The sequence below is a fragment of the Pleurodeles waltl genome, chromosome 4_1 (assembly GCF_031143425.1).
Source record: "Pleurodeles waltl isolate 20211129_DDA chromosome 4_1, aPleWal1.hap1.20221129, whole genome shotgun sequence".
In the NCBI taxonomy this organism is placed as follows: Eukaryota; Metazoa; Chordata; class Amphibia; order Caudata; family Salamandridae; genus Pleurodeles; species Pleurodeles waltl.
Genome location: NC_090442.1, coordinates 408,954,253 through 408,981,410, shown reverse-complemented (window position 1 = coordinate 408,981,410; position 27,158 = coordinate 408,954,253).

Below are 27,158 nucleotides of genomic sequence, written 5' to 3'. Positions count from 1 at the left end.
GTCTTTCCTGAAGCTGCTGTCCGAATGGTAAGAGACTACATTAGATCGTTAGTCCTATCATTTGGCGTATGGCAAAGGAAGAAACGTAACCCGCAAAGTCACCATTTTGATAGCACGCTAGGAAAGGTGAAATGTTGTTTTGAATAATGTTTTGTCGCTTGGACTGCTGGGCGTGACACAGATGGTACGCATAGGGCCAGGATGTGATATAGGGTCCACACCTCAAACTTGTTATCTAGTCTAAAAGGGTTTCTCAGTGTCACCGGTTTCTTAACATTGTTGGTATCTGGAAGAAGAGAGAGGTGCTGTCATTCACTTGGACTGCTGGGCCTGACACAGATGGTGCGCACAATCCCTGGGTGTGAAATAGTGTGTGATTCGGACGTTAAGGAAGTAAAACATTTTGATCTGGGATATTAGGTGTAGCTTGTGTTTGGCCAAGAAGGGCCTATGGTCGTTAAGCTATCTTTTCTTTTCTCTGCACAAATTATTATCTTAATCCCAGGAGCCAAAATTTGACAGACTGTCGGGCTCACTTAGTTCTGTGTATCACAGACCTTCCCCTGGTTACAAGATAGCAGGCTGAGGTATCTCTGGCAGAATCATAATTTTTGTGATCTGTCAATTTTTTTTTGTGTGCCATATGAAATGGTAAATTAATGCAACTGTGTTGTGTCTTGAGTGTTGTGTTTGGTAGATGATTTTTTGTGCGATGTGAAGGCATTGCTAATTCTCACAAATTGCTATTTGATACCAAAGTAAAGCTTGCTATTTTGATGCCAAGTTTGAGTGAACAACTGAATTTTCTCCTAGAATGTGACCCTTCATATGCATTGTTATTTGTGTTTGTTAAATGTTTATTTTGATGCATCTGTAAATATGCAGAGCTCATTAAATCTAGCAATCTCTGTGTATATATTTTCCCACTACCAGAGTAGAACTAGTAATCCTCGTATAAGTAAATTCCCGCTACCAGAGTAATAGTTTAAGATTCTCTAAAACAACAGAAAAACTAGATGCATATAACTTCCCTAAGATCCCCAAAAACCATAAAAACTAGAAGAGTAACTGTCCCCTAAAAAACTACCCAAATTTGGCAAAGAATTGCCACTAAAGTATATGCAAACCAGGTTCCCCACTCAGGCTAAAAAGGTTAATGCTTTTTGCCATGAATGGCACAGACACCAAGGCACACACGTTCCCCTGGTCAAAGGAGGGAACCTATGACACTAACAATTGAACACACAAGAACACACATTCAGATAAAATACACAGGGCAAAACAAGATAGAAGCATTACTAGAATTATGGAGCATCTTTTTCGAGGCCCAGACTGATCAATCAATCAATGCATTTGTAGAGTGTGCTACTCACCCGTGAGGGTCTCAAGGCGCTTGAGGAGGGGGGAGCTGCTACTGCTGGAACAGCCAGGTCTTGAGGAGTCTCCTGAAGGTCAGTAGGGCCTTGGTCTGCCGTAGGTGGATGGGGAGGGTGTTCCAGGTCTTAGCCGCAAGGTAGGAGAAAGATCTGCTGCCGGTTGTTGTCCTGTGGATGCGTGGGACAGTGGCAAGGGTGAGGTCGGCGGAGCGGAGCTGACGGTTCAGGGTGTAGAAGGTGAGACGATCGTTGAGGTATGCTGGTCCAGCGTTGTGGAGTGCTTTGTGGGTGTGGGTTAGGAGTTTGAATATGATCCTTTTGTTGACAGGAAGCCAGTGTAGGTCTCTCAGGTGGGCTGTGATGTGACTGTGGGGGTGGATGTTGAGGATGAGGCGTGCGGAGGCGTTCTGTATCCGTTGCAGTCTTTTCTGGAGAGACTGATAACACTATCCCACAGCCAGCAAGCGAGGTTTTCACACCTATCCCACCATGTATAGGAATGGAGGTGCTCTCTCTGACACCAGTTATCCCTGCATTAGGTTACACTAATCCGTCAGACAAGGGTGCCAAAAGGGCCCCTACCAAACAATAACACTGATAGGTCAAGCCTTGACAGACCAACAGGCCAACATGCACAGGCAATCCCAGCACAACCCCGGTCTAGGGCTAGAGCTCCCTGTGAGGGAGGCATCAGAGAATGGAGGGACCCAAACGTATTTTCAAAAGAGTTTTATTGTGTGAACATAAGTTAATGGTAGGTTTGTTGTGGAAAAAAAACGAAACGTCTTTGATAGTCTTTTGTTTTCTTCCTTCTCTCTGTCTTCTCTTTGGGTTTTCATGCTTGTGCTCTTGTCTTTCTTTCGTTTCCCAGGGTCCACTCAGGAGGAGCGTGCAAAGGAAAGAAGAACACAGGTAGTGGGTAAGTATGTTTTTCCTTACTTTTTCCTTTTTATTCTTCCCATTTTCCCCCTTCTTCTCCTTTCCTTTCTGTCATTTGTCGGAATCCCTTTCGTTCTTCTCTCCTCTCTTCTCTTTCCTGTTGCTAGTATCTCCTTATTGCTTTTCTTCTTAATGTCCCTCTGCCCTTCCTTTATTTCTTATCTTCCTTTTGTCTTTTCTCTTCTTTTTTTCTCTATTTCTTCCCCTCTCTCTCTCTCTCTCTCTCTCTCTCTCGCTTCTATCTTTCTCTCTATCTCTGTCTGCTTGAAGGGATTTTTTCTCTTTTATCTGGGTGATTTATCACAATATGTTGTTTGTTGTATCTAGATTGATCTTGAGGCTTTCAGATCAAAATAAAGGCGTTCTGTAATACTATTTGATATCACACCAATTGAATTCTGTACAAGTACCAATAAACAATAACGTAACAGTCTTTCTGCCGAGCCAGTCGAGTTCAGGGTATTCTCCTACTCATGGCGACTCAAAAACAAAGCAATAAGAGAAGAGAAAAAATACAAAACAACACTGTTGTAGCCTTAAGGAGCAAACACGGGTTTAGTGGGGGCTTGCTCCAATATTAAAATGCCATGCCCGAATCCCTAAGTCTCCAAACAAATGAAATCCCCAAACGCGCTACAAAAAAATGAAAAACAAACAAACAGAAACCTAATCCGTCCCCAACCCCTCCTACTGTCAACCCGCTTCCCGTACCTGGTGTGGCCACGCTTTCCAGAGTGTGGCCGGCTTCAGCGCAGGCTCCCTCCTGGTTCCTGGCTCCCCAAGGTTTCCGCTGGCCACGATCCTCCTCTTTGACAGCGTCGGGAGGTCGCCAGGAGATGTCATTCTGTTCTGGTGGTGGCCGCCCTGAATGATGGTGGAGTTCCTTAAAAAGCCCCAATGGCCTGACGTCCGTTGTCCTGCTGGCAGTCTCCAGAAGTGCTTCCGGGTCAGGGCGTTCCTCCTCGGAAGGCTCCCCTGGGCCTTCCGCACTCGGATGTGTGCCCCCGGGGCACCGAGGGGCGGCTTCAGCATAAGATGCCCCGTCACACTCCCCAAAGTTCGACCCCCCCATCGGACGTGACCAGCTACCGAACCTCAGCCGCACGGAGTACACGCACTCCTACTTGTTCGGGGAACACACCAGAGTGACAGGGAGATTCATACCAGGTCTGGACAGTGAGACAACTAGCGGGGGTGAGGAAAGGGAGCCCACAGGGAACCACAGGGTACACTCAGGTAGCCGAGGGATCAACACAGAGCGAGTTTGAGGACAGGTCCCAACACAAAGAACAGCTCAGAGCAAAGGAGGCAAACTAGGTTGCATTTATAGGAAAAACGTGAATTAAGCTGAGAGAGATCTCGCACCCTGGAAGCCCAATGAGAGAGTAGAGCAGCGTGCCCTCCACCTGAAGAGAACAGGGGTAGGTACAGAGCCCCGATGAGGAAGAATCTGAGGTAGAATCAGGGGTGGGGACTTTTAACTGGGGTCCGAGCCTCACCAGAGTGCCACTGTAAGAAAGGGGCTGACCAGGACATTAGATACCAAGGTAGCTTGGCGCAAACTCAACTCAGATGAAAGAGAACCAAGATGGCACCTTTGTGTTCGCGCAAGATGAGCGGCGAAGAAGATGTCCGCTGCCCCTTCCGTACGGGCAAGACAGACAAATTGCCTCCAAGAAAGATAGTGGCTTGATAGGAAGGTGAGATTTTTGCTGACAAGTTTGTTACCTGCTAGCCCGATGGACCGAAGGAAGTGACCAGTACAATAGACCCTGGCCGGAGTAGGGATCCTTTGAACCAAAGGACACAGTTGTTGCAGAGGACTGTATCCAGCACGGAGGGGGAGATCCCAAGTGTCGAAGGAGATAGGAGCACTATGTTGAGGAGAAACCAGTGGTACTTCCCAAAACGAGAATATGCCAGCTACTGCAGAAGGGCATTACAGAGACCATCTCTGTGCCATGGGCTCAGATGGACAAGGAAGGACTAAGAGCCAAACATTCACCGTTGTTGGATGGGGCGGGGAAATTGATCTCATATTTGGAGAAGAACACCGCAGGAATAACCTGAGAAATAGGCAATGTTAAGAGTCTGCTAAGTAGTTTTATAGGAGAGCAGACTAACACGGTGTTCACCCAAGCCAACATCCCAGCAATCACACTGACAAAGACCGAGCATGACGAGGCTGTATTATATTCTTACAGGCATCAAATATGGACGGCCCTGAGGGAAATGTTCCCTGACTGCCCAGATGTAGGAGGGTTAATGGCAGAAACGGTGAAACCTGGGGAGACCTTAACAGACTTTCTGGACAGGATGAGAGAAGGATGGGGACAAGAGACAGGACAGCCATGGACCGATACAGGCCTCCAGGTTGCATTCTTTTTCTATATCCTCAAAAAAGGGGCTGCGCACCAAGACACAAAGCGGTTTGACAGCGTAGTAGGGCTAGATACAAAACCTTGGCGGGAGATACAAGCTCACATCTTACATTTTCACAAAAAGAAGAAAAGGACAAGGAAAGACAGTAGCAAGCCCAGAGGGACACCGGTAAGTTGGTCCAACATAAGTTAAAAAAGACCACCCTCGAGGGCCGCAAGAGCGAAAGTGGCACCAGCTCTGAAGGGAGCTCCATCGCAAAACCCTAGAGGGTTTAAACACAGCTATCACTACAGAAATCAGGGAGGTTGGCAGCAGTCAGACCCTATATTATGTTACTATTGCCACAGAGTGGGCCACATGGCCGACAGATGCCAGCCAAGAGCATATCACAAGCAGAAGTAGATGAGTCACGGACAGTCCCAGCAAAATTCCCATCCAAATTACATTTTCTGTTTTTTTTAAGTAACTTTTGATCACATTTACAGGGTTCTAAATGCATCAATTGCAATTATGTTATTAGGTATGTAAGTAATTAAGTTTGATATTTTGCTTCTCTGCATTACAAACCAGGTTTTGATGGATTCTGTTATCCAATTAGGGGATAATTGAGAGCCCACCTATCATTTTCACCAAGTCTACAACAACCACTTATTAGGACAATAATTCAGATCTCAGTAACTAGAGATGAAAGGCATGCAACATAGGGCCAACTCGTGTTGAGCCACCTCTGTGCCTTAATAATGTTAAACAATCATTGGTAAAGACAAAGGGTCTCGCCTTTTTATCCTATTGGGTTTGCCAATGCTTTTGCTGATGCTGTTCAGCATTGGTAAATGGCAAAATCCTTTTTGGCCATACTTTGCAGTATAAAGAGAAGGTGCAGTGATGCGGCCGCATGATTCTGCAGGCACACATGCACGTGTATGTATGATCCACCAGAATGACGCAGGTGCCATTTTGTTATTTTTTTTATTTGGCTATCGAAGATGGTGGACACCACTTAGGTTGGTAAATACATTTGAAAAATTACTTGCGCAAACTGTATTTAAGAATGCAGTGCACCCAGCAGCAAGTGACAGCTGCAGGTTCCTCCAAAGAAATATAAACATTTATATAAAAGACTATGTAGGTGTAGGAGCAGTTGGGGGAGCCGATGGGAGGCAAGTAATGGGTATTGAGCAGGGGAATTTAAAAAATGTAAAATTAAAAACTGAAATGGTGGAGGAGAGAACAATATGAAGTGCATGTGGTGATGGTGGCTACAAAAGTAGAAGCAGCACGTGGGGGAAACAGCAAGTGGGGTAGAAGAGCAACACAAAGTGTTCAGTGCGGTGGGTATTTGGGAGAGGAATAGCACAGAAAAGAGCGCGAGAGCAAGAAAATGCATGTACTCTAATGGAGTGCTTAAACAAAAAGAAAACAGTAGACGGATACAAGTCAGCAAATCAGAAGGATGGTAAAAAGATTATGCTCCAGGAGAGGGACGAACACAAGAAGAGGAAGGCACGCCATTGATGAACAAGCAAGAAAATGAGGATGACAATAAAGCCAAGCAATGGGCAGGCAGTAGGAACACTCTAAGATTTTGGCCCTCATTACGACGTTTGCGGGCGGCTGAAGCCGCCCGCCAAGATCAGACCGCCAGGCGGCCACCAATGCAGCCGCAGCCATTAGGAGATCCCCGCTGGGCCGGCAGGCGGAAACCTAGTTTTTGCCCGCCGGCCCAGCGGGGATCTCGGCCGCAACACAGGAGCCCCCTCTAAATGGAGCCGGCGGTGTTGCGGCCGTTCGACGGGTGCAGTTGCACCCGTCGTGCTTTTCACTGTCTGCATAGCAGACAGTGAAAAGCTGCACGGGGCCCTGTCTGGGGGCCCCTGCACTGCCCATGCCAATGGGAGAAACGGTATTTGTGGCAGAAGATTTTGAGGCAGGTAATTAAAAAAAGTGTTTTCTAGTAATTTTTTATTCTTAAATGTTGGAGCTTATATTTACTTCTTTAAACCAAGTACTTCATGAAAGGATGAAGAAACAACACAGTGTATGTATACAATGCGTCTTTAAACAGTGAATGATGCCACAGTAATAGTTCACATACAGATTTCGGTTCCAGGGATAAGGGGCACATGGAACTAAAGCTGTCTCTAGTTTATTACATTTTACGATGGAAGCCCCCAGGTGGTATTTCCGTTGAGCAGGAGTGGAATTAGTTAGACTAATAAACTATGAGCTCTTAGCGACTAAACCAAGAATCACAGGGTAAGTCTGAGTTAAACATTGCTGAAAAATCAAATAATTATCATAGAGACCAATACACTTCTTTTTAAACTGTTAAAATTGCTTAATGCCACCCTTGTCCTGGAAACTACAGCAAACGTTAATAGCACTGAAACATCTCTGCACCCATCGTAAACTTCAGCTTTGTGCAGAGTTATTCTTGTATCATCCAATGCTGAATACAATGTTACAAACCACAGCAAAAAAGCGGTTCTAATTTATATATATTCTGTATTTCATGGCGTGAGGAGGATGGTAACAATCATAATAGTAGTAATGAACATAAGATAAGGGTGAGAAGTGCCTGTTGGTTTCAAGGTAATTCAAATGATTCCCGTCCCAGACACCATCATCAGACTATATGCTTGTAGTTTTATAAGAAGAGACATTTCTTAAAAGCATTAGGATAGTGAAAGATTTCAATCCTCGGATTAATGGATAAGTACACTTCATATATATTTTTTGTGAAGCCAGTGATATGTAATAGAATTACTATAAAACTTATGTCAATACAATTTTAGTGTATATTGACCTTAAATACTTCAGAACTTCTACTTATATTGAAAGTACATGGTGAATTATAGCCTACCAGGATGGCCAGGCAACAGCGGTAGTGTCAACTGTATAGACAGGTGTGTAACAAGAATGATGGGACCCCCTGCAGAACTCTGTGAGTGACTCATGGGACTCCACTTTTAGAGATATTCATAGACATTGGAGGTTGCTTCTATGGTGGGGCTCCCATGCCACAGGGGTTGCAGGGTCCAGCATCACACCCCTGTACACAGTAATAGTGCAGCATTTTGCTAAATGGGGACAGAAAGTGATAGGGAACTTGCAAGGGCACAAGTCATAAGATTTCATATTGACATTTGTGTTCTCGTAGGAATATTAAATGCATCCATGATGTGCCTTTTAAAATGTAATCCCAGTAGGGCACAGTGGAAATTATATGTTTTTCTTGATTGTCTAGAACACAGAATTCAGTTTTATAGACCTCCTGGCACTAAGGACTCATGCTAATCCGAGACAAAAAAACACACCTGGACTGCGCACACCCCATATGCCACTCAGCAATATTTGACTGATATGTGTTTCAAGTATAATCAATACCATGATAGGGATAGTTGGTAGAACTCCAAACCGTGTTTCATTAAGCAACAACACACTGAAGAACTCTAGAAACGAGGCACTTTTAAAAGATTTATTTCAAAATCAAAACCCCATCTAGCGCACATGATATGAATTGTAATTGTAGTAAAGTTTACTAAGAGTGTAAATAAAAGAAAAAAACTTCATTATGATTGCTGCATAATTTTATAGCAATTCTACCCTCTTTCAGATTCTTCTAAGCACTAAAGCAACTCTAGCACAGCAGAAAATAAAAACCTATTTCAAGTTTTAGAGATGGTTTACATCAGCATACCTGTGTTCAGTTTGAAAGCAAAACCTGCTATTCTTGTCGCACAGTGGAAGCTGGGCTTCATAATCTCAGCAAGCAAAGGCTGTCTGCTGCCTTTCCCAGTGGCCTTCAACTAGAATGGGGAATATGATTCTGTATGACCTGTCCCATTTTCGCCTGGCCTGAAGGTTCCATGCTTACCTCTCTCTTTATGCCTAGCTTTTATAACATTATTTCACAATTGTTGAAACTCTCATAAAAATACAATTAGCAGAGAGTGGCCTGACACCCTTTTGGTTATTTTCATTCTGCAAAACTGTGTTCTTTTGAATAATAACAATAAATGAGACACGTGGTTATAAACTATCTAGAAACTCTTCAGGAAGCAATAACAAATAATATAGAAGAGAACTGTAACTTTTTAGATTAAGTACTGCAAATATATTCAAGCAAACCTGATGTTTGTCATGTTGCAAAAAGAAATAACATAAGCTAAATGTACATTCCATGCTTATCACACATATTCACATTTCATTGACTAACACATGTCACTCCAGAAAGGGAATACCCAGAAGAAAAGACATAATAATATTTATGACTGAATGTATGCACATTTCTCTGAAGAGCTATTTTTCATAACGTAAGACAACCACCTACGTTTTTCATCCAAGAGCCGCATTTATGGTGTAGTTTTTGTTACAATGGAGAGCAATAGAGGAGGGTGATCTCACACCTTTGTTCCCGCTGAGAGTTATGGTTACCTGAATCCATGTTCCTGAATCAATGTTCTAATCTTCTTTGCCCCTGTTTGACCCAGGACATGCTGGTTAGATGCCTACAGTCAACTATCTTCCATCTTTCCTGGGTCGCACACATTTTGCTGACTCAACCTACGGCTTCCTTCCTGTCCATCAGCATTGACAAATGAGGAGTCGGATCAGCCACCACATTAAGGCTTGATGATTCTCAGAAGGTTCGCTCTGTGCTCTTACCCGCTGTGATGTAAACAATTAATTATAAAATAAACACATCAATGAAGAATGTATTGACAGAGGATTATCCTGCAATGAGGATAGTGGTTTGTAAATCTAATTATCTAATTGAAAATTAGACATTTTATTTAGGATTTGTCCAGAGAAATGCCAAGGGGTTATAATACTTTGGAAAACCCTGGAAAGGAACTAATGCACAGAGTGTTTAAAACATTAATAGTTTATTAAGTGCAAAGGTTAGAAGTATGCACATGTATGCATATACAAAGAACACAAATAAATATGCTGATAAAACTCACCTAATTAGCACAACATAAATGTATTTTTTCTGAGGACAGGCAAGGCAAATGTTAGTCAACACAAGGCATACTCTGACCATGGAATGTTGTGTTGGATGGTGAAATTTCATCTTCAAATGGCACTACATTTTATAATGCACACACCCAAATCCAGTGTTTTGGACAATATGTAGATACTCAAAGTTTTGCCTCAGCTATCTGAAAAAGGAATGCAAGGCAATGGCCTTATTTATCAATATTTCTTTCTGGCTGCTTACTTAATAGTCAATCAACCTTTTTTTTAAACAGCTTTGTTATCAACTTTGGTTTTACCAAGAGCATGACTTTTTCACTTTTGATTGTTTTTAAACAGACTGTAGGCTACTATCCAGTTTTGTCAAATATTTTATAGGGCAACAAAAAGAAGGAACTGCAGCTTTTACATTGCACTGGATAATTAAGAAAACTAGGACTGCCACCTGCAATGTGATACATCTACATCCTACACTAGAAGCCATGAAGCTGAGAATGAGGGCATTAACTTCACTAAACAAATCAACCATTTCATAATAGAAAGTAGGTTTCCCTTTTCATCTATAAATCTTTAAACAAGAGTTACCATATCACAGATATTTGGTGTCAGTTTAGTCACCACACTTCCTTGTGGAATAAGCAAAGTATCAGTGACTCATACAAAATATACTTTATGTTTTTCTGCAGCAAAACTCACACACCTCCGTACAGAGTGTTCTCATTTTTCTAGCCAGACTAAGTGAACTATAACTCGGCATTCTATCATGCACACTCTCCACATTAATGGTGTAATTTCCGATGTTGTGAGTGCTCCTGTGAATGCTATAATGAAACACGCTAAAAGTGATGTTACATGATAGGGTATAATCAATGCATGTGGAAGGTGTGAGTTATAGTTAATTTAGTCTGGCTAGCGAGTTGAGAACACTGCACAGCAGTGCACAAGTTATAGTATTTTTTAGGGTGGAGCGTAAATTACAACTTTCCTGTATCTATAAATTATAGCTAAAACATTGTTATTTTTAAGGTGTTTGCAGTTTGAGTTTTTCTTTTGAAATAATAAATTAAGTTTTCCTAACTATACCTAGCCCTAAGCCTTTGTTTTTCCATTGAGTTTGTATGATTTTTTTCCCAAAAAGTTGTTTTTAAATATTCTTCATTATGGTATTAATTTTTTAATTTTTTTTTGGTACTGCAGTACTTTTGCAGTACCGTCATAAATTTTGAAAATGCTATTTGCACCAAATAATTATATTATATTTAAATGTTGGATTTAGGGATTGATGGCTGGTTCTGTTTTTAAAATGTGTATATGTGTTAATATTGAAATTATAGGTTGTTTTTCTGAATTATACTGGTACCACAATCGTATCACAATACTAAAGCAGTATTTTCACTTTAATTAAACAGCATTTCATTGGCTTACAACTCTATCTGTTTGGTGGAAACAGGAAGTGTACTCCCAATTTCCCCATTTCAATTGAGATCTTCAGGTGAAAGTTGTGGTCTTTCCAACAGTAAAACTTTTGTCTTCAGAAACTACCTGGGAGGTTTTGCAGAACTGCAATGGCTCAAGAAGAAGGTCCTGTCCTGCTGGAGGAAGAGGAAGAAGAGGTGGAGTGGAGAATGCAATAGGAGGTAAAGCAAAGGAAGAAAATGAAGGATTCAAATGTGTGGGAGCTTTTCTCATTACCACCTGGAGGAAAAAAGGTTAATTCCAAATTGGTAGTCTGCAACCTATGCAGCAAAGTAATTTCTGATAGGAACATCAAACAGTACTCATTTGGTATGACAGGAATAAGGAAACACCTGCTGACTATCATTCAACCATATTGGGAGGACTGACAGAAGGCATCAGAAGGAGTTGAAAGAGTCCAAAGCAGGAGTATTGGCAGTGGCCACTTCTTCGGCAACCACAACACCTCCAACTTCCTTTGAGTCATCAGGACCTTCACCACCATCCGCTACATCTGTCTCCCCAGTACCACTTTCGACTTCTTTAGCTCCTTCACCACCACCAGGTGCATCTGCTCCCCCATCAGTACCTACTCCTGGTACCGCTGTGCCAGTAGATCTGTTGAGGAATAATAGACAAATTAAAAAGCAATACGGCAGTACTGCCACATCTGTCTGCTGCGCAATACTGTGATTTTAGCGGGAGAGAGAGATCTGACTATTAACCTGGAGATGGTCATGGCTCACCAGTGTCTTCCCTAACAGCTTTAGTTTGTTTTTTTTGTTTGCTTTTGTTGTCCTCCTGTAGTCTGTTAAGACTTTTTTTGTTGCTTAGTCATGTTGACCTTTGAAAAAATAGAAAACATCAAGGAAAAAGATCTAGAAAAAAAGAAAATAGTTCTTTTCAGAACTAACCAAATATTTCAAAAGATAAAGAGCTTGTACCAAAATCAACCATATATTTTTTCAGGTATCAGAAAAACAACATTGTAATTAATATACTCCATTATTGTATTTGATAGAAGAGTACAATGTTGTACAGTAGAGTGGAGTATCATAGAGTGGAGTGTCATTGATTGGAGTGTTGTTGAGTGGAGTGTTGTAGAATGTCATGAAGTGAAGCAGAGTAGTGTAGAGTGTCATGGCGTAGAGTGGGGTGTTGTACAGTGAAGTGTCATACAGAGGAGTATCATACAGTGGATTGTCGTACCGTGTGGTAGAGTGGAGTAGAGTGAGAGTGGAGTGGCATAGCGTGGAGTAGAGTGTTCTATACTGGAGTGGCGAAGAGTGGAGTAGAGTATTGTAGAGTGTGGTAGAGTGGAGTGGCATATACCGATGTACAGTGGAGTGGCATTGGGTGGTTTTGAGTGAAGTATTGCAGTTAAGTGGAGTAGTGTTTCATAGGGTAAAGTGGATTTGAGTGATGTAGTGTTGTAGAGTGAAGTGGTAGAGAGTGATGTAGAGTGGAGTGGCATAGAGTGGAGTAGAGTGTGGTAGACTGGAGTGGCATAGAGTGTTATAAATTTGAGTAGAATAGGGCAGCATACACCTGAAGTGTGTGACAAAGAGAGCAGTGGCAAACAGTGGAGTAGAGTGAAGAAGTGTGTCAGAGTAAAGTGGCATTGAGTGACATAGAGGAAGTTGTATGTAGTGTTGTAGAGTGAGGTAGAGTGGCATAGAGTGGAGTGACATACAGTGGAATAGTGTGTGTCGTAAAGTACAATGGAGTGGAGTAGCATTTCAGAGTTGAGTGGTGTGTTGTAGAGTGTCTTGGAGTGAAGGAGTGTAGAGTGCAGTGGCATGGATTCAAGTGGTGTGTTGCAGAATTGAGTGGTATGTTGTAAAGTGGTGTGTGTTAAAGTGAAGTGGTGTGGAGAGTGGTAGAGGGAGTGTCGTGGCATGTGTTGGAATGGTGTGACATGCAGTAGTGTGGCATGTGATAAAGTGGAATGGCATGTCATAGTGTGTTGTAGAGTGGCGTAGAGTGTAGGGGCATAGAGTGGAGTGCAATGTTATAGAGTGGAGTGGCATAGAGTGAAGTGACATGTTGTAGAGTGAAGTGGTGTGTCGTAGAGTGTGGAATTGGAGGGGTGTGGAGTGGTGTGTCGTGGAGTGGCATTTTGTAGAGTGGAGTGGCATATGGTGGAGTGGTGTGGTGTGTTGTAGAGTGGACTGTTGTGTGGAGTGTTGCAGAGTGGAGTAGGGTTTTGTAAGTAAAGTAAGTAAAGTGGATTAAAGTTGCATTGAGTGGCATAAAGAGAGTTGTGTAGAGTGTTGTAGAGTCGCACAGGGTAGAGTACACTGTTGTAGAGTGGCATAGAGTGGAGTACAGTGTCTTGGAGGAATTTTGTAGAGTGCATGAAAAGAAAAGTAATAACCTATGTTTCACATTAAAACACAGAACAAAGGCACAGTGTGGTGTAAACAATATGGCTGCCTTCTCATTTTGCAATGGCTTTCATTAACGAGCCGTATTGTGTTTTGTCATCTCCAGGTACCGCAGTATACTTCGAAGGTACTGTGGTATACAGCAGTCCAATATTTCACAAAGTTTTTGTCCCTTATTACTTATAAACTACTGAACTAATTCAGATCAAAACTCTTTTTAGCCATTTTGCTTCTATGTCTGTCTAAAAAGTCTATGGAAAATTAATTGGTGGAAATACTGTACGTGTTTTGGGACCTCCCTTTCCTCTTTGCACCCCCTTTAACTAATCACCACATAACTGTGCTCCATCATCCAATGTAGAAAAAGGAATAGGTCTGGAAAGTTTCAAGGAGATTGATCAAAGTGTGGCAGAGTTATTACCAATCACAAATTAGAGGAATTTCTATGTCTCAGAAGCCTACAAAGAAACTACTGCCACTCTGTTATATATAAGATATATATACCTATATGTAGAATTAGATACAGTATAACTCATGAGGCATTAATAGTCTTAACTAGTGGAAATCCATTCCCAGCCAAACTGATGTTAGAGTGGCAACGTTCAGTGTCTGTGTTTTCTCTTTCTTTTCCCATTTCCCTTTCACGGTCTACTCTGGACTAACTGCAACTGTGTTAAGTTAGTAGCTGAAACAATGAAGTGTGGAATAATACCTTTCACCTATTGGTTCTAGGCTGCAAGGTTAGTTTTTTCTGACAGGAGGAAGGTGATTAAAAATGACAACGGGGAACAGAGGAAAAAAAACATCTTGTTACCGCCTCTTGAAAGAACTAGAAATATGTACAAATATAAGAACATATAAGCCCGGAAGCCATCAGCCTGCATTGATGCCCAGAAGTTGGTAGTGAGGCAGGCAAGGTGATTGCCTGAAGGCAACTGACAGGCATCAGATAATTGGCCTTGGAGGGTACAGCATGATGTGATGAAGAGCCAGCCAGGGTTGTATGAAGCATCCCCACACACAAATAATGAATGATTTGCAGCCACGGACACAGCATACTTGGTGCACAGTACAGGCATTGGCAGGGACAGCCTGTAAGGCTTGAGGGTGCAGCATGACAAGAAACAGTTTAGAAGTGGCAGAGGAGTTGGAGCACAGAAAATATTGCAGGAAGGGCCAGTGATGGCCTATGTCGTGGGAGAGGTGTGGAGGTACTGTAAAACACCACCCACAACCGTCAACAACACAGCATGGCCCCTATTGTGTGCCGGAAAGGGCATGGGCATCCTCTGCAGTGGTTGCAGAAGGAGGAGACACTAGGTGATGTGGCCACAGAAAATACATAACTACTGACACAACCTAGTGTCTGGTGCAGCAACAGAAGAGAGGGTGAAGCAGACTATATGGCTTATTTTGAAGCACCTTGCACCACCGTTGCATAATTTTTTTTTATGCAACGGTGGTGCAAAGCAGTCCCCTGCAGTGTGCCACATTTACAAACTGGTGCAATGGGACCATTACGCCAGTGTGTAAAGCCTTGCACCACATTATACCTGCGCCATGTATAATACATGCAAGGTAGGCGTTCCCCCATTAAAAGCCATGCAGAACTGGCGCAGTGAAATCTATAAGATTTTACTGAGTCGTTCGGCGTCTTCTCAACATCCTATTTTTAAGTCTGCTCAGAGCAGGTGTTAAAGTGACGCTGGGCTTTTTCCTATTGGGTCCTCCTTGAATTGTTGGAGTAGTTTCATTATTTTATACGGTAGCCCAGCAATGCAGCACTTCAGTGCTCCCTATCATAAATACAGCCCTACCATGATGTTGTTAGGGGGGCGCAGGGCAGTGCAAGAAATCTGACGCATCAGAGCCAATGCGTCAGAAATGGCACTGTCTTCTCAGCCTCTCATATGTACACGGTTGGAGAGAAAGAGGGAAAAAATACAAGGCATATCCTCCACATCACAACATAATATCACCAAGAATACTAGGTACCCACAAAAACATGTTTTTGTTTGTTTCAGGATTACACTACGAGAATCTCAAGACTTTTAAAAATTATCTCACCCACAACTTTTCGTGGCATACTTCATACTTCATTATCGTGCTTTTTCCCACCATGGTAGGTAAATACAACCATGGTGCAACTGACCATTGCAGAGAGTTCCTAGATAAATGATTGTTGGATAATTGTAAGGAGCCAGTATAAGTTTCAAAATATCTTGAGATATACCCTGGATTGATCCTTTAAAAATAGGTATCCCAAATGTGATTAAGCCCTGTAATAATTTGGGTATAGAATGAGATATAGGGGGTCATTATGACCCTGGCGGAAGGCGGAGAAGCGGCAGTAAGACCGCCAACAGACTGGCGGTCTTTGTTTTGTATTATCGCCATGGTCATCCACCGCTTCTCCGTTCCGCCCGCCGGGCTGGAGACCTAGGTCTCCAGCCCGGCGGCCATCACTATACCGCCGGCGGTATTTTGACCCGGCTTACCGCCGTGGATTTCCTGCGGTTGGAACTGCCATGAAATCCATGGCAGTAAGCACTATCAGTGCCAGGGAATTCCTTCCCTGGCACTGATAGGGGTCTCCCCCACACCCACCCTGACTCCCTCCCCTAAACCCCCCACCACCCCTGCCACCCCCCAATGGTGGCAGGACCCCCATCCCCACCCCGATCCCCAACATAACATCATTCATACACACACTACACGCACGCAGGCACCACCAACACACATACACGCACACACACCGACATAGATGCCAACATCCACACACACAGTCAGACACGCACACCCACATTCAAACATACACGTACACAGACATACCTACAGACATACACGCACTCATTCCCAAACACACAACACCCCCGCAAGCATACATGCACTCACACACCCCCTCTACATACACACACGCACACCCCCATGCACGCACACAACACACAATACCTCCCCACCCCCTCCCCTCACGGACGATCGTCTTACCTGGTCCGACGATCCTCCGGGAGGGAACGGGAGCCATGGGGGCAGCTCCGCTGACACCACACCGTCAACAGAACACCGCCACGGCGAATCACAGGACGTGATTCGCTGGGCGGTGTTCTGTTGGCGTGGCGGTGTAGGTGGAGGAACCTCCACTTCCCCGCCTCCCGCCAGTATGGCTGTTGGCGGCTCTCTGTCCATAAAAGGACGGAGAGCTGCCAACGGTCATAATAGGCCGAGCGGCAAACCGCCACCACTGGCGGGCTTCCGCACGGCGGTCTTGGAAAAAGACCGCCGAGGTCAAAATGACCCCCCATAATGTCCCATCTACCCGTATAACTGTGCCAGTAAGTTTCAGTCGTTCGGAAGGCCCATTCACGTCTCCTGCCTTCATCAGGGCTACTCTGATCCCTGCCTGGCTACTCACTCATAACATGCAAATATAATGAGGCCTAATGTTCTTACCGTTCTGACCCTCTCCTATGAGAGAAGTACCCCAAACTAAGGATGGTTGGGGTTTTTTCTGTCGAATGAGGCAGACACTCCCCTGCGTGCACACCTAAGTAGCCTCCTGTCTGCCATTGACCGCCAGACATGAGGATACTTAGATGTGCACACCCGCACATCCCTGTGATGAATGTGTGACTACAGTCGAGTGTCTCCCCGATATATTAATGTCCCAAATAGCCAAGCAGGGATCAGCATAACCCTGATGAAGGATGAATTTCCTAGTACTTACGGTTCTGCTTTTCTGATATGAAATCCATATCTACATGTAGCAGAATGTAAAGACGAAACAAACAGAAATTTAGAGGACAGAACTGGTACCAATCCGTCTTAGATTTCTTGGTTATGTGTTACCTGAGGACAATTTTAGTGTTGAGCATGGCAACCTAATATGTTTACTTGCACTCTGAATCTAAAAAGTAAAGCAAAGTTCAGTTTCTTGAAGAGTTAAGACCAAAATAGAATTATTTTTTGTAGACATTGAATAAATGAAAAAATGCCTGTGCCAAAACCTTTGAAAGCATGACCATATAAAGCCAGTATTAAATGCACTACACTGGCTGCCGGTAGAACAGAGAATTAATTAGGCACAAGGCAGACTGGAAGAAAACCCTGGAGTATGTGCAAAATCTCCCCACCTCCATTCAAACTAGTAATATTTGATCAACTACATTGACCTGAATCACTCAGCAAGCTTTCAAGGGAAAAAACATAGAGACAGATCCCTAGGAGTCCAAGGCCCAAAGCTATGTAAGGTTCTGAACCCAATCAGAACGACCTCCCCCAACACATCAGATGCTCCTCATCACTTGAATTCCGCAAGAAGCTGAAGCCCTGCCTTTTCAATTAGTCTTCTTGCGGGCCCAATAAGACTGTCTGTAGTCAGGCCCAGCCTCACCACATGCCTACACTGACCTACTCAACAATTGGATACTCAGCGGGTCACAAACAGCATTCTATAAACCCACCTTACATTACAATCTTGATGGCAGAGCCTAACAACCTGCGCTTCAGGAAATACCTATAGATTGAGCTATTCAGAATAGCCTTTGACTAGACCACATCCATCTAATTTTATTTATATGGTGCTTACTATCCCGGGTGAGGATTTGAAGCACTTTTCAGCGAGTAGAACGCTACTTTGGAACCCAAAGATGAATTAGTGGAGGCTTAGAAGAGGGAAACATAAATTGTAATGAGAGTGGTGGGAAGTATAAACTTCCTTTGTTCCAATGTTTATTACTTTGTTGCAATCAGCTTGACAGAGCAGCTGCGTCATGAGCTTTTGTTATCAATACTTTAACATACATCTAGAGGGCTCCTCCCCGAAGAGTATTTCTCTTTCACTTTATGCTAATGACTGCTTGGTAAACCACAGACTCAAAATCAGAGGGTGAAAAATATCTGATAGAAGTCATTTCCTGTGCACAATTGAGCTTCAGCCATTCCACAATCCTGTATTTTAAAACGAACTGTGCAGTGTTGTGAGGTATCTGTGAGGCAACACAGAGCGCTATATAAGAGGTGACACAGCACTATATAAAATTCGCAAATCGATAAACTAGAGTCACAGTAGACCCCAATCTTAAATGCTAGTGTCCAGTTCCAGTGGTGAAATCTCTGGGTCCAGGTTATGCTTTTGGTGCCATGGGTGCCCTCACCAACCCAGTATTTTAAGTACGTGTGTCCAGTTATGCCCATAGATTATTGTAGTTGTAGGCACAGGACGCCACACTGTAGATGCTCACTGCCTCAACCTCACCTTTTTTTGACTTTGGAACAGTTGAGTCGTTAATTGGTCTCCCCCCGTGATTGTGTCCAGCACACTAGAAACCCCATTAAAAGTAACCAGTTATTTGCAAACCGCGACTGGTGCGAACTAATGACAACGCGTTGACTGCAAAGTGGGAGCATCTCATTCTAATCCCGACTTCTTCTGTTTTCCAACTCATGTGATGGTGGTTGAAACACTTTAACGTCCTGTACCTCATTCATTGAAATTGATAAGATGAATCAGGATAGGCGACTTAGAAATCGGCTGACAAAACAATAAGAAACCATTTCATAAATCATTCTATCTATCTATCTATCTATCTATCTATCTATCTATCTATCTATCTATCTATCTATCTATATATCTATATATCTATCTATCTATCTGTCTACTTCTATCACCCTGCCCCCTGTATCTCTCGCTTCCTTTCAGTCCGTCTTTTCTCTCTCTGTCCGTTTCTTTTTCTCTGTTACTCTATGTGTCATTCTGCTCTCTCTCAGTCTCTGCCTCTCTCTCTTTACTTCTGTTTCTCTCTTCTGTTCTCGCTCACTCTCTCTCCACCTCTCTCTCTCTTAATATCGTGCCATCTGCAATAAATGAATGGGGTTTGATCACAATATCCTCACATTTGTTTCCTGCTACCTAAATAGGTCTAAATCCTTCTGCCACCTTCATTCAATCTGCCTTCTTCCCCGGTTCTCCCTCAGTGTTTCTCTGTTTCCCTTCAGTTCATCAACGTTCTCCTAAAATACACAATTATGTTGATTGCCAATGATGCCACATTAAATATTTGTCTTCTGTATTGTTGATACAGCTGGGGAAATGAGACCAGGGCGATGCAATGAAGGAAAGAAAGACTGAAAAATGTTGGAGATGAAACGGCTGTGCTCCCTATGTTGTATTCATACAGAAGCAAGAAACTTCAAAGGAGTCGGATAACTGGTTCGATGGACACTTAAGAACCAAATATCCATATCATTTGATTGATAAAAGGGTTCGGTTTCATTTGATAATTTACCAATATGGTTGTTTATCACAGTTTTGGACACTTGCACATTCTTTTTGTACTGTCTGTATTCTCCTTTCTTATTTGTTTTTAGTTCCCTTGTTCACGTGGGACGTGCACGTCACGCATTTATTTGCATTTAAGAAAAATATAGATAATTCTCAACACAATCAATGCATGAATACTTCTTTTCCCTATTGCATTCTTGGACTCGTCCACTGTATCCTGCGATTGAGCTTGATTTTACATCCAAAGGCCTGGATGCAGCAGCATGGCAGCAACACCTGCACACTGACTTGCCAAGTGCCTGCCTCAAACTGCTTCCCCTGCAGGCAGGATTCGTACAGAGAGCATTTTCACTTGTAAGTGGGATGTGCGTTCGCACAACAGGTACGAGCTCTTCGTGCTTTTTTATTATTTATTTTTAATAAACAACTGATACTGAGATTAAATAGGAGTCTGAAGAGATTTCCCATCAGTGCTTTCAGGTCATGCCAGAACCCTTTCCTAAGTAAGCCGAGTCGATCACGTGTGAAGGTGACATCCTAAATGCTCTATTGACTCCTCCAAACCAGCCATTTTTAGGATTATTAAAACATCCATGCGAACAAATGTGCTGATATTAGGCTTTTGGGTGCTATTAAAAGGCTGTGGTTAGTATTTATCAAATTAAACCCAGTGTTATGTCTAGCGTTTGGAAGTCTCCACGCTAGCGCGTGAAGTTGTTTAATCAGCTCGTGGGTAGAAGGTGTTTATGCTTGATGGATCCCTGTGAAGGTTCCAGCATGTCAGCTGAATTACGACCGATGCCTGGAGCCGCGTGCTAGGGTTCGCCATGGTGCTGTTTTGAAGGAGAATACATTTATCTGAACATACTTTCTGACCCAGTCGATTTAGGTGCAACGTGACATATTTTGGAGACAAGCGTGGGACTTCAAACAGCACTCTTTATGGTTGGCAGAACTTTTCTTTCTTGTATAAAGGTTTTAAGACTACGATATTCACCCTGCTGTGTGCTTTCGGATGCTTTTTCAAGTTGTATTCTCTCTTATCTCCAACCCTAGCTTTGTCATCAGCGCTGCTCAAGCTGCACATGCTTGTTATCAGCTTACCTACTTCTATTTCAGGTGTGATTCTATCAGTACAAACATACTGACCAGGATCATACTGGAAGCTTGATTTTCCTCCCTAGTATCAGCCCAGTGGATTATGGGAAGGTGATACTTAAAAATCTCCATCTCATTGGCTACTGCACAAGGAAGCATAGAACGCCAACCTTCGTTGTTTTTTTTTGTTTACTGCTGGAAAACATAGGGAAGCATAGGATGCCAATCTTCTTCTGGGTTATTTTTGGGAATATATATCTATTTTCTCTCAGTAATTACCGTGTTATTTTTTTTAACCTCTCCTTATTTTCACCATACAATCTATAAATTGTCCCACACATTTCCTGGCAGAGGCTGGATTACTAAAAACGAAATGGAAACAATGGTTCAGGGGATTTTAATGTTAATAGCAATAGATGGCTCAAAATTTGAGCCAACAAGAAAATTAGCACTTCTGTACAATTGCATGGGAGCTGAAGGCCAACATATTTTTGATCACCTACTTGAGGCAACTAGACATGAAGATTCAGAATGGAATGTTTATGTAGACGCAGTGTGTAGACTTCAAGATCACTACAAAGATGACACAAGCATATCAGTTGAAAGACACAGATTTTACACCAGACGCCAACTACAACATGAACCAATGGATACTTACTTACGGGTATTAATATCTACTTGCAAATTTAATGCCAACCTTGACTCTTATTTAAGGGATCAAATAATGCTAAACTGTTTCAATAAAAACATTCAAGAACGACTTCTTTGCTGCAGGAACCCCAGCCTTAATGACACTTTAGAAATTGCAAGAGGTATTGAGAGATCAGTTTTAGCCTCAAAGGAGTTAAACAAATCCAGAAACAATTTGGAGTTGGAGGCAGTTAATGCTCTAGTAACTAAACTAAAATTAGTAACTTTCAAGGCATCAGAGAGCAAGAAACAAGGTACATGCTTCAGGTGTGGCTTCAACACTCACTTGGCCAATGCAAAAAATTGTCCAGCCATAGGGAAAACATGTGCAAAATGCAAAAATCATGGGCATTTTGCAAGAGTACATAAGAGTACCCAGAGAGTTGGCATGTTGGAATTTCAGGATTTATCCAGAGAAACTGCAGAGGACAAGCGGTGTAAGAACAATAAAGGTGATCAATTATGTATGATTTCAATAGCTGATATTCAAATCTAGGTCACTGTGGATTCAGGATCTCCGATCACATTTATAACTGATGATTTATATTACAAGAATTGGAACTCCTTTAACTTTGCACCACCTGACATCCCTACAATCTAATTTGGTGGACAGGACATAGACATGCTGGGTTACTTTAATGACACTATACATTATAAAGACAGATCCATATCAACGAAAGTGTATGTAGCGAAGAGAGGCTACAATATTCTAGGCTGGAAAGACCAAGGAAAATGTGGTATGATTTTGTGACCAGGCACGTTGTGTCCCATTTCACTTGTGGATGTACCTACAACAGAAGGAACTTTACAACACTTATTGAGTAAACATGCGTCCCTTTTCAAGGACAGTGTGAGATTATGAATATAACATTAAACAAAAAAAAGATACGATACCTGTGATCCACAAAGTGCGCAATGTACCCCTAAGCGCCCGTAACGATCTACAGCAACATTTGGAAAAATTGTGCACAGAGAAGGTTATTGAACCTATCGACTCCTCACAATGGATATCACCAATCATCATCACTAAAAAAGAAACTGGTGACAATAGATTGTGCGTTGACTTGAGGGCACTCAACAAGAATATTCTAATTGGCTGTTTCACATTACCTAAAATACAGGAAATGTTAGCACAGCTAGGGGATGCCAAGGTATTTTCGTGCATAGACTTGAGAGTGGCATACCATCAGGTGGAATTGGAAGAAGAATCACGCTCTCTTACGGCTTTCAACACTCCTTTTGCAGCTTATAGATTTTTAAGTATGCCATTTGGCTTGGCCTCTGTGGCCTCTGCTTTTTCAAAACCTCATGTTCAAGTTGTTTGGTAACTGAAAAAATGTCCTTGCTTATCAGGATGATATTCTACTATTTTCTAAAACTAAAACTGATGAGCATATGTGTATGTTGGATGAGGTCATATGCATGTGCTTATGCTTGACGGATCCCTGTGAAGGTTCCAGGCTAGTCAGTTGAATTACGACTGACGCCTGGAGCCGGAGCAAGGGTTCGCCATGGTGCTGTTTTGAAGGAGAATAAACTTATCTGAACATACTGACCCAGTTGATTTATCCTCCATGACGTGACACCCAGCATCCCTCGAGGGAGGCAAGTGAACAGGGGGGGTAGCTTCCGGGGGCTGTTTGAGGCGTTACACCCCCATAAAAGTAAATGTGGATGTATATAGGTGGGTACAAGTGCTTTTATTCGAGTAATGTGAAGTGTCTATATAATTTCAAGTGGGATTTTTACATGCTCAGTCTGACAAAAACACACAAACTCTCTCGCCTCTATGTATTGAAGCCCATAACAAATGTTGATTAGCTTGAAAAATGTTGCATGCCCCTTACAATCTGTACTCTTCTTTTCATTGCCCCTTTAGCCCCCTTATGTCCAGCTTCTCATATAATATGTTTTAACAAGATGTCGTTTTGGAAATCTGAATGTTACATCCCCCAATTATACTGACCAAGCTATGCGTCTGCAAGCGAAAGCTCCACCAACCATTGCTCTGGAATGTGCCTCATACGTAGACACCTGAGAACATTCAAGAAAGTAGATGAAGTAAACGAAAAGGCTGTGTGTGCATCATTGTTCTGTTTTCACCCAGACCGGATTCTTTCAGCCCAGGGACATCTCTGTGTTCTTCTGCACTGCTCAGGGTGACATCTGAGATGGTGAATAGGTCCGGGGACGGGGGCTTGGGAGGTTCGTGCAAAGCTAGAACAGGCTCAGAATCTGTCTGCAGTTACTTCCTTGGTGCTATAAAGTTCAACAGGCCCAAGAAGCTCCCCCTTCTAAGTGTCATCATTTTAAAACGTTTATATGTCCAGGAGTTTTTAATGCAATCAACATGGGCTGTACGGGTGTAGAGCTATTCTGCTGACAAAAAGTTCTACTAAATGCAGTCTTGTGCTACTGAAGGAAATGAAGACACAGAATGTTCCATTATAAAATAATGGGGCATTTATAGTGTTGTGATCTCTGTGCGTGCCATTAGCAGTGTGCCACAAAGCAACATGGCCGCCGTGGAAACTTGCTCCTGTAAGGGGGTTACAAAGGTGCTGAGCGTTACCTATGCTCTTTCCTTTTTAGGAAGAGTGTTGGGTTGTAGAGGTTCAGCCTGTCACTGGGTTGCCTAGAGAATAGGACTGCCCGTCCCTTTAATGAGAACAGTGAGTTCCGGGGGCCACATTAAAAGAAAATTAGAAAGAAAGGGATGGGGACCATCCGAGCCGCTAAATAATTGACAGCTAACGGGTCTCCTTGGGGTGAAGTGCGCATGCAGGGTTGGATGGGTGCCTTGCTCTGACCAGCCTGACATGCGCACTTGAACCCTCTCCTACCTCTGCAATGTAGCAGCTCCAGAGATTGCTGCCACAGCCCACAAGGCTCCAAATGAGCACTGGCAGGACCTGCCTGAGCTAATCCTTGGGGTGCTCTCCTGCTGTTTCCTAACATAAGCAGCAAGGGAGCAGCATCAAGATTGGCTCAGGAGTCGCAGGGATGGGGCAGGGAGTGAGACTGGAGGGAGGTCAGGTCATAACTTCCATGCTCGCAGCATGCCTGGAAGCAAAGACAGGAGTCAGAAGTGTTCGTGCTGAGAGGGCCAGGGAGGTGAGTGTTTGAACTTTTAGTGGGTCTAAAGTCATATGCCAATTGCTGAATGCAAAGTTCAGTTGGTTTACCTACAACCGTTACTGTGTGAAGCAAGTGGCTTCATCTAGCTATTTTCCAATTAGGGGCGGGTAGATAGAAATGACAGTTATCATCAGCCAAAATGCCTGACGGGCCGCTGCTGCCCATACGATTATAATAGGGATTCATTATAGCGGACAAGGCAATATGTGCATTCTGTTGTCCTTCCAGGACTCTGTCCTGCCATTTGCCAAGATTAATTCTGTAAACAATTAGGTAAGTTCTTAAATTGGTTGATTCTTTAATTTATGGAAAGGAGTTTTAATCACAACTCCCCTACTTAGCCACCGATCCTAGGCAAATCTTCATATTTTTTCATCAACAATCACCACCATGTTTCAAACGATGAAGCTGCCCAAAAATACCTCTGCCTTTATAATGGATCCATGGTATTAAGCACTATTTATAAGCAGTGCATGCACATCTGTGGTGGTGCAGCAAGGGTGCAATGGGCCTTAAGGCAAGCAAGGAATTGGCATGATAGTAAAATCTTTAATTGAAGTGTATAGGACTTTCACACTTCTGGTGCCACTGCACCTGCTGCATGCCCTGGAGCCACTTTGCACTTCAGCTAGTCACACCCACCGGTGCATTTGCAGCCCGGTTTCCAAAAGGTTAATCATGAACTGTACGGATTTCCAAATGAGACAGAAAAAACATAGTTTTACAAAATGTCTTGCACAAGTCTGTAACGTCTACAAAAGGAGCACCTTAAAATGAAAATCAGAAATGGCAGCTGAGACAGTGTCCTGCATAGTTCCATGGCCAGGCGCTTCCTTACTACCTTTAACAGATCACACAGATGAATGTCTGGTGACGAGCACCTTGACCACATAGGCTCTACTTCACTCCACGCCTTTGAATCGAGCTCAGACCCTCTGACAACAGCCTCGTCAATAACTACTTGTTTGGGAACGCCCTACACCTTAGATAACGTTGCTTAAATTTATTTAGCTCAGATTGATGTCATTATGGCATCCTCTTCCCACATCATTTCAGCCACTTTCAGCCAGTTCTTCAAACCAACTAAACTTTGCATTCAGCAACACAGCTGCTAAGTTTGTTGTGTGTGAGTTTTCAGCCAGTCTTGTTTTTGGCCATCACCACTTTATTTTCTAGGACTTGTAGTTTCTCCTTCTTGGTACTAGTTTATGCATGAAATAGGGTCTGTCTGACGGTGGCACATGTGACAAAAATTCATTGGTAAGCTATGAGTATTGTCTGTCTTTGTTTTTGATGAAGGGTGGCAAGTAATCATTGTAGGTGGACATCACTTTTAAGAAGATGACGCCTGCCTGTGCTGTCTTTTCACTCTGCTCCTTTTAATGGGAGTATAAAACATATTTGGGTGAACCACTCACACCTGTTAAGCACGGGTGGCGGGGAGGATAGGGGAGCAGGGGGGTCTGACAATATTATGTTGTAAAGAGGCATGTTTTCGTACGCTCACTATGATAAAACAATGCAAATGTTGCCAGGACTCTATGTACACAGATTACTTCTGCCAAGGCCCCCGCTCAATCTGCATACTTTATGGGCCAGCCCAGTGAGAGACTGGGGATGATACCTCTACATTGTTGGCCAAAGAGAAGTAATTTAGGTCCATCTGCCTCCTGAAAGGCTGCTCAGATCCCCACTTGGCCACTGGTGGCATCTGAACAGCACAGACAGAGACAGCCCAAATCGCCACCCCACTGCCCAAAAAATAGGCCCATAGCTGCAACTCAGATACAGGCCTGCGTTTATATTCGGTTTGCACCAGCACCAAAAATTTTGCAAATTGATTCAACTTGTTTTTTTTCTTCCTCTTGCAACTTCGCAGACACAACTGATTTGTAGGAGAGTGTTTTGGACCCACTTTCACTCTATCTACCACAGCCATTAGAAAGTCCTGAGGAACTGAAGTGTCATTAACTGCCCATGTCCTGTCTCCATATATTTTCATCACCAGTGTTAGCACGTCAGAACCTTGATAAGTAAACTTACAAGGAGACACTCCTAGGCAGATGAACCTTTTGACCACGTTCGGAGACTTCCCAGTGCGAGGTATCTTTCTGGCATCCCAAGATCAATACATCAATAACCCAATCAATATCCTTAGTAACTAATCAACAAGTTAATCAATAACATTTAATAAGAATCAATAAAGTGAATACACCATGACCTTTCAGTCAGGAATAACCACACCAATTTAGTTAAGAGTTAGAATATTTATTTCCCTATTGGTTACAATCTAATATCATCTCTGTTAATCTCATTAGCAATTCATCTCATTAGTAACTCTTCAAACTTTGTATTTAGCCACACAATTAATCAATTCATAGAGAATATTTATTCAGCATTATCACATAATTAATAAGATCAGCTTAGCAAAGT